Source organism: Protomyctophum bolini, assembly GCF_963924005.1.
Source record: "Protomyctophum bolini genome assembly, chromosome: 5".
NCBI classification, from domain to species: domain Eukaryota; kingdom Metazoa; phylum Chordata; class Actinopteri; order Myctophiformes; family Myctophidae; genus Protomyctophum; species Protomyctophum bolini.
Genome location: NC_137866.1, coordinates 31,096,083 through 31,105,037, shown reverse-complemented (window position 1 = coordinate 31,105,037; position 8,955 = coordinate 31,096,083). Strand labels below are relative to the sequence as shown.

At 42.5% G+C, this 8,955-nt stretch overlaps 1 protein-coding gene across 1 annotated transcript in view; it reads left to right on the top strand.

Annotated features, from left to right (window-relative positions):
* Positions 1-7,444: 7,444 nt before the first annotated feature.
* sema3gb (sema domain, immunoglobulin domain (Ig), short basic domain, secreted, (semaphorin) 3Gb) overlaps positions 7,445-8,955 on the top strand; it is a 56,358-nt gene continuing 54,847 nt past the window's right edge. Inside the window, exon 1 of the mRNA XM_080763255.1 lies at positions 7,445-7,877. The gene's annotated coding sequence lies outside the window, so the exon portion shown is untranslated. The remainder of the gene's footprint in view (positions 7,878-8,955) is intronic.

Below are 8,955 nucleotides of genomic sequence, written 5' to 3'. Positions count from 1 at the left end.
GGCATGAGAATAAACAAAAAAAACATAATAGCACACATAAGGGGCACTACAGCAGTGTCTAACACTTCAAATGGCCATAACTCTGTGAACATTGCTCTTATCAGTGCAATAGTGCTATAGATTTGAAGGCTGCATATCTGAAAACCAGTAGCTGAAAATAACACGCATTGCCTGCTATAACTCTTAGTGCGGACAGCACGTACAATCTGCATGGCAGAGTAAGTTAACACATGACCTGCAATATTTGCAGCGATCTCTTCAAGTTTAGACCCTGGTATAGGTCATCTACTGGGTGACAACTAGTACTGCCTAAAGCTCACAACAGCTGCAAGATTATAGTTTGGTCTCCTGGGCAGGAGAAACTGGGTTTTTAATCCTGGGTAGCAGCGTTAAGTGTGAGCTCCTTCTCACACTGAGGGAGATCCCCACTTTCACAGCTTTTAAAGGTCAATTGAAACAGTGGCTAAAAAACAACCAGTCTTGTGATCACAATAGAGTTGGCCCTAGCAATAGTTTTAATCTTTTCTTATTTTACTGTGTTTAGAAATGCATTATGTTTTCCATCCGGGACTACGGATGGAAAATAGCATCTCTGCTAAATCCGGTGTATTTACCCTACATTGTTTTTTAAATGTACTGTTCATTAATATGCTCTCAGAGCATATTAATGAACAGTACATTTAAAAATACAATTTGTTTATTTAGACGGGACAGAGCAATATTATTGCTCTGTCCCGTCTAAATAAACAAATAAAGTAAAGTAAAGTAAATGAACACTGAGGGATTTTACTGTGTTACCTCTGGCCCTGCAGTCTTGGTGACTCCTCTCTCTCTCTCTATCTCTCTCTCTCTCTCTCTCTCTCTCTCTCTCTCTCTCTCTCTCTCTCTCTATCTCTATCCTCCACACCATCAGAAGCTGGCGTCGGACTGGCCCTACAGAGCACGGCTCTGTTCCGCGCCCAGCCCCAGGCAGCAGATGGGGGGCCGAGTGCCACGCTGCGCCACTAAAGACGCAGATGAGTTGGCACAGTGTGCCTGCTACTGGCGCGCTGGCAGCGCCCACCTCCTGCCAGGTAACACATGGCATGCCACCATCACCAACACCTCGGTGCTGTGCTGTCTACATCTGCTCGTTGCTTCAGAGCCTATACCCCACACTCACTGCAAGGCGGTGTTGATAACATGTTATAATTGCGAAGAAATTGCTACCGTAGGTCGCAGGTTTTACTATGAAAACCTGCACTTCATGTCAGTCAGTCACACTTCATGACAGTCAGTCACGCCTCATGTCAGTCAGTCCGTCACGCCTCGTGACACGCTCAATATATGGCCGTCTCCATATATGAAGATCACGACACTGACCAAATCAAACCCTGGATAGCCATACATGGAGAAGACTGGATCATCACCTAGATCTGCATATAGCCGGCCAGCAACTCTACATCTGACCTCACGGACACCATGTTGATCTGACCTCATCAAACCAATTAGAACCCACCCTAAAGATAAGACAACACAAATGAGCAAACAAAATGGAGAGTTGCTCAGTGCAGGGTGTTTTCTGCCATGCCTCTTATATCCTGCAGAGAGCACTCAACAACCACAGCTCCCATTATATCCACACCATCATGCCCTCATGTCCACTCCACCACATTGGGAGAGCATGTACAAAATCTGTATATTGTTTAAGTGTACAAATGTCTGTTGTGGATATAAGTATACATGTTGTAGCAATATTAGTCCATAATCAGAAAACGTACGTTGCTTTCAGCTAAATTAGTGTTTCAAGGAAAATAAGCTCTTCTTGGCAAAGCTGTTAAAAGAATTACCAAGAGTGACTGTTTCACAGCAGGTGCTAAGTAACATTCCCACACAAAGTGTCCTTTTTTAAGATGTAAAAAGTCTTTGCTTGTGAATTCATTCACCCGTGGTCAACCCATCGTTGTTTCCACTCCCCCATGGCTGGTATTCAATAGGTTGTGTATAATAAAAGCCCATTTGTCTTGCTCTCATGTCGTTCTTGTGTTTTGTGTCTCTCCACAGGTAAAATGCCTTCACCCTGCGTGGTTCCTCCATGTATAGAGACATACCCGGCCCTTTGTTAGCCTTTTCCATGCCTTCCATTTCTTTTGTTGGGCTCCTTAACCTTTTATTTGCTAATCATTGCTAATCTTGACAGCTTCTTCCCCACAAAAAAAGAAGGCCTGAAAGTTGACCAATTGCACAATCAGATAAAGTAGCCAGTGAGGAGGTGATGTTTGTTTGCTCCATTGTTGGGATCTTGTTCCATGTTTATTAAAAGTGCTAATGGCTCAGTTATGTAAACGTTAGGGTTGTAACGATATAGTAACTGCATCGAAAAATAGATTTTAACAACATTGACTATGTACTGTATCGTATCGTTTTGCAATGGAAATAATCAGTATCGAATCGTTTTGCTATGCAATTAATCGATTGTATGAATACTACATTTTCTTGTGTGGTATTTATTATTTATATTATATATAATGTATTTGAAATAGTTACTGTATCGATTTCAAATTATTGAATCGTATCGTATCGCCATAATGAACCAATATCGTCCATGTATAGTATCTTCAAACATGTGTCGTGATACGTATCGTATCGCTGTTAAAATGTATCGTTACACCCCTAGTAAACGTCATACTAATAGACAGAATGGAAATAAAACGGACTGAATTAAACAAAAAGACCCAATAGTGTACAGATTGTGTTCCTAGCATGCTGCTATAAAATTAAATAACATATAGTTAAACAATTCCATTCCATTTGACAGGTTTTTCATATTGCATTGTATAAGTGTACAGTATGTTTGCCACAAATAACAAACAGGGTGTTTAACTAATGTTTCCTGAATTCCTAGGAAGTATACCAACTTCCACATTTGTCACCAACAATCTTTAATGTGATGTTTTTCTGTACCACTATATGTCACATAATAACCCGGTCCAGACCTCACCTGTGCCTGGTTCAAGTAGGTTTTATTGAAACCAAAGCCATACTTTTAGCTGCAGTAAACGTAATGTTTCTATAGCTACACAGCCCGCGGTGGCAGGTGCTTATTACCTATTGACTTCCCCTGTCCACGGCAGCCTTCAAACAGGTGTCTGTCTTGCTGCATGCAGACGGCTAGAAGCTTGATGTTTGGTGCAACACGTACAGGGTACTACAGGCCATAAACAGGCTGCTAATACGAGGGGATGAGTAGAAAGGCATTTCCTCCGTGGAACTCTCTCTGTTCTTGATTGCAGGGGCGAAGCGCTGGCCTAGAAAGTGAGCAAAACTGAGCATGGTGGTGTATGGTGCTGCACTGCTGTTTCCAAATCACAGGGTTGCTATACCCATTTTGGTTCACAATGAGTAAATATCCAGTTGTTTTACCATTTGTACATATTTCTTTATTTACAATTCTTTTCCAGAAATATTCAACAAATAAAAAAGGTTTGGGAACCCATAGCCTAGGGTAGGGTGTAGTCAGCGGCAATAACAATGGAATTAATCCTTTCTATAGCCTACTCTCAAAGTGATTTTTCTGTGTTGTGTACCAAGATACTGTATGTTTTGAGTGCATTTGTGTATGCACATGCAGCATATACAGTGTGTTTGTACAGAAGTGTGCTTACAGTGCTTGTGTGTACTGTAATATGTGTGTGTACTTGCGGTGTATACTGTACCACAGGTACTGATTTTGGAAAATAGTAAGCAGCATTTGAATGCCTCCCCCGGAAACAAAAAGTAAGATATTCATTATTTCTGCACCATTAAGAGGGGTTTTGCATTCCTTGTGTGTATTTCGCCAGACAGCAAAACATATGCTTTGGCCTGCACTTTTGTGTTACGAGCCTGTGAAAAATCTACATCTCACCTCTATTCCTGACTCTCACTCACTCGTCAAACCTGCACAAATGTTTTAACAGATTCGCATCAGGCAAAGGCGCCTGTGACAGGAAGAGAGTTACATCGAACATAGCACTTTAAATCAGCCTTAATTTTGGGTTGCAGACAAACTCTTACCCGCTAAAGGGGACGTTTTCATTTAATCTTGTTGCTGTATGTTGAAATCTTAGACATCTTGCCATTGGTTAGAAGTTTTCCATCTCTGTGCCATAAGGCCGTGTGTAGTGTATTAATCTTTGATGTATACCAGCCGTATTTTGTCATCTAGGACTAGAAGTGCATCCCCTTGTGAGCAACCCTTCCCACTGCCTTCAGGGTAACAGGTAAAAAAATACAACAAAACAAAGGGGACAATGACTGGTTTCCATTTCCCAGGACAGATTTCTCTCCGGAGGCTACAGTGTGTTCCCTCCCAGTGCCGTCTGACAGGTGAGGACTTCCCACTTCTTTTGATGCTGGGTACATTTGAGTAGAAATGCTCGGGGCAGACAGACGATAACGAGCACAGAATTCACCTGTTTGTTAAGCCTGATGCTCAGAGGCTATAATCAGACGTCTTCTTACAAATGAAGTCCATGCAGGCAAGATGGAAACACACCTCAAACTTGTGTGAATGCATCAGATGTACACTACGTTTTAACAATTTACGATGTCAGATAAGAAAGTCTAAGCAATTCCAGGGCTCACACTCAAGCTATAATTTCGGAAGTGGGTCTCGTCCACCGGCACTGACAAAGGCTTTGAGGGCTGAATACATTCTGTCCTGGACATAATTGATTGTAAAATAATCTCACTGTTAAGTGACCCTCCCCTTCTTCTTGATAGACTTATATACCTGAAGAAAAGAGGAGTTTCATCAATGGCCTATGTTCCTCAGTGAATTTAAAGGCCTAAGTAAGTAAGTAAGTAGTTGACATCGTGACCTCTGTCGGATTGATACAAATGTGTGTTTCTTTAACATTTAAAACCACCAACAGTTGACCACAAACAGTTGACCTTTACCAAATACATATATGTACAGTGAGGCCACAGTTGTACAGTAGGTACTACTAGATAATTAGCACTGTCTATGAGGATACAGTAAAGTAATACTATTGTTGTAGCCTATACTCAATTTATCTCTTGCCCATTTCGTTCTCTTTATCTCTCTTTGCGTGCACAAAGATGATGATCCATTGAAGTGCACATGGTGAGATTATAGCAGTCATTTAATTATTATTAATCAGAGAGCTGACCCAGCTGGCCTCTGGAAAAGAATATAAAAATATATTCTTTCTTATTTCCATGACTTATACTGTACATGTTGAAGAATGATGGATTTATTGTTTTATTAGCCAGATGCCCCATTCTATCTCTCTACCTCAAACACTATCATTACCAAACAGTCAGGAATTTTGCCTAAGGTTCTTCAGGAGCAGCTGTTTTAGCTGCTGCTAAATTATTTCAAACCTGTTTTATTTCTTAAGTGGTTTTTTTTGCCAGGTGAAGCCTGGCCTATTTTCGCTCGGGTTGGCTTTGAGGACCTAGTCCTGATTGGCTGTCCCAAGTCTGAACCCATACTCTGAAACGCCGCCAGCTAAGCCAATGGGAGTGCCTCCTAAGCCCTGAAAGGCAGCAACGCGGAAGTGTTAACCGACTCTGCAACACCGCAGTATAACCATAGAGTATTAAAAGGATAGAGACTAAACTGGCGCGAAGCTCCGCCCCCTCCGCTATTCATGTCAGTGGAAGTTGCTCAGTGGCATTTTGAAGCACCCGGAAGGCTGCCGGAAGTACCGTCTATTTCCACATTTTTTTCGCTGATTCAGCATTTGGACACCAAATTTTGGTGTCCAAATGCGGAAGTGCAGCTGGGCTTTAACATTGAGCGCTCGGTTGCACGGGGTTTCCTCGTCAAGAATCCACAGGTCCGCCTGCAGTCCTTCCTCTTACCACTAGGGACCAGCGCTTCAACATTGGAGTGCCTAGCTGGCCCCTTGAGTATAACCAAGCCCCCAGGGAGGTTCTCCAAAGTTGAATCACTCAGCCCTACTGGTTAGAGCGTGAACTGCAGGCAGACCTGTGGAATTATGACGAGGAGCTGGGCTTTAACATTGAGTGCTCGTTTGCACTTCCGCATTTGCCAACCTAAATTTGGTTGGCAAATGCGAAAGTAGACAGTTCTTCCGGGTGCTTCAAAACGCCACTGAGCAACTTCCACTGAAATTAATATCGGGGGGGGTAGCTGTCACTCCGGTTCGGTCTCTATCCTTTTATTACTCTAGGAGTATAACTCTGGCCATTGGCCACAGCGCGGGTGATTGAACCAACAAAAGAACGTTGGAAATGAACGCAAACAACGGCCGGGAGGTTGTCACAGAGAAACATACACGTTACAAAAAAAATAACAAAAATAATAGGGGGGGGGGGGGGAGATTGTGCCATCAGAGAGGAGTATAGTAGGCTACTGCTGTTGTTGTTTTGAAAAAGAAAATCAATAAATATATTGTTGTGAAAAAAGAAAGAAAAAAAGATGCTGCCATGGATGTGGAGTGTGGACTAACGTTGAATTCAAGCCCAGGCAATATCCTTATAGTCAGAGTCCCATGGCGTAGTAGCCTATATTCTGACAAAGAGCTATTGTTACATTTCCAATTAAGTCTCAGCCTCAGGTAGGCTCTGTTCACATTCTCTCCTGGAACACGGTGCACATCGTGTTGGCAGGTAGTGGTGTTAAGACTGCAGAGACCTCAGCAGGTGTTGCTGCTGAGATAAGTGGAGCAAATAAAAACCAAATCCGATGAAGTCAGACTCACTCTGGTCCATGATTGTATAATGCCAGCCATTTTCCTATGCGTACTTGTGCATGTGCCACCAAATTTCCGAACTGACGGCCAGGAATCCCAGGAATTCTGGGACCCTGCATGGCTGCTTTTTGTTAACTGTCTTGACATTCCACACAGCACCCACAGACAGTCCAATTCCCTTTATAATTTCAATCTATTTTTTTGATATCAATAAAAGTAAAACAAAGCTGGTCTCAATAGCCTATAAATAATAAATCAAAAATGGATTTGGCTTTAATAAGACTGAGTGGTGCCCATTGGAGCCTCTACAGGTGTGCCCTTTGGGCACTGCACGCCCTACTTGGAACGATGCAAGTTGGAAATGCATGCCCATATATGGAGTTCTGCAGACGTCAGAATGATGTCAGAACAGGCCAACAGTTACTCCATATGGACCCTGGGCAGGGGCCTTTTTGGTGCGGTTCTGGACAACCGTGGGTCCTGCTGCACCCTGTGGTGGGGTGGAACGCATGTGTCGAATTGGTTTAGGAGTAGCCTAGACACCAAATTATTGTTTTCAGGAGATCATAGCAATATACAACCCCGGTCCACCATACAGAGTGTGGCGCGCTGTTCTCTCTGGCATCTAAGTAGTTAATGGGGGGGATCAACTGCCTGGTGTGGGTTTAACATGGGTGGGTGGGTGGCAGGATTGGGAGTGGGACGCACAACTTTGTGTCAGTCAGTCAGTGAGTGAGAGTCAGTGCTGCAGTCAGAGGGTGTCCCACGGAACACCTGCTGGACATTCTTCAAAAGAAGTTGAATCAAAACGTTCTGGATTTTCACCAACTCGTGGATTTACATGTGTAGCCTACCAGAGAATAATATTGTTTATGGAGACGTGAGCGATTTCCAATGCGCCGCCCGGCCGCCGCCATCCTTACGGGGAATTATTAGACTATGATTTAGCTGGCTACTGCTGACAACGTGAAGCGGACATCATCAAATAAAGCGGAGAGGAAACTTATTAATAAAGTGGAAAAGATAAACAGTACGTGCGGATACCGAAAACTTTCAGGGCAGCGGTACTTTCAAACTTCTGGCTGGGAACGCATGCAGCGCTAAGGAATGTGATATATCCACGGTCTTTTTAACACCGACGAAGGTACGGACTAGGTACCTGCATCATTTCCAGTGAGTTTGTTTTAATTCCCGACAGTTTATTATTAAGCCTTTACGTGAATGAATGCAACGCAAACTTGCATGCACATAATAGATTTTTTTCCCCCTACCACACCATGCATTCATTTTAGTGCACTGGTTGACTGCATGACTGCAGTGCGCACAGCAGTGCGCGGGTCTTGTGTTGAATGTGGACAGGCTGGCTGGCGCGTCAACACACGCATCATTTATTTTCATACCTTTTACTCTTCTGGTCTACTTTAAAATGAACTGTTTGTTGGCAAAGGACCAGTGTCAGAAGTATAGTTCTACTTATAACATTCTTTTGTTTGAATAGCCATTTTCTCGGTTGTCTGTGGAATGTCCCTCCTGCATGGAGACTAGATTAGCCTGCCCTGTGCAATGAATGAAGTTTCAAATCAATGACTGACTGACTGACTGACTGCACATACTGTCACATTGACCATAAGCCTATATATGCATAATGTATTGTGCTAGAGTGCTTAACCTATACATAATATATTGTATTTAAAAGCACTATCACTTGACTTGACCGTGTTGAGATATTGGAAATATATGTTATCTTTTTATATTTTATCAAAAGATAGTAGCAGATTTATGCAAAAATATTGTTCAGGCTTATTCAAGTCCCATAGTTTGTTAATTTATGGTAGTGGTTTTCAACTTTTCAACCCATTTAATTTCAGGACCCATTATTTATTCTGCATTTGAGATGAGATTTAGCCTCTCAGACCCGGCCAAAACATATCATATTTTGTTATCTTTGGATAAGATTTTCTCCACAATTCCATGCTGTACTGATTAGGAGTATACCATTAGGAGAGATAACAGGCAAACATTGATCAAAATATAAATTCTTCTACATTCTTCTACATATAGTAGAGAATGTAGTATGACTATACTTGAAAATTAGGTAATGCGGATATTTCACAATAATTTAACTCTTGAGGGGTCCATTGGTTTTCATTTTACACTCAAGAGTTAAAGATGGGGGTTCCAGGGGACCACCTGGAACTCCCTCAAGGACCACTGGTGGTCCCCAGACCACTGGTTGAGAACCACCGATTTA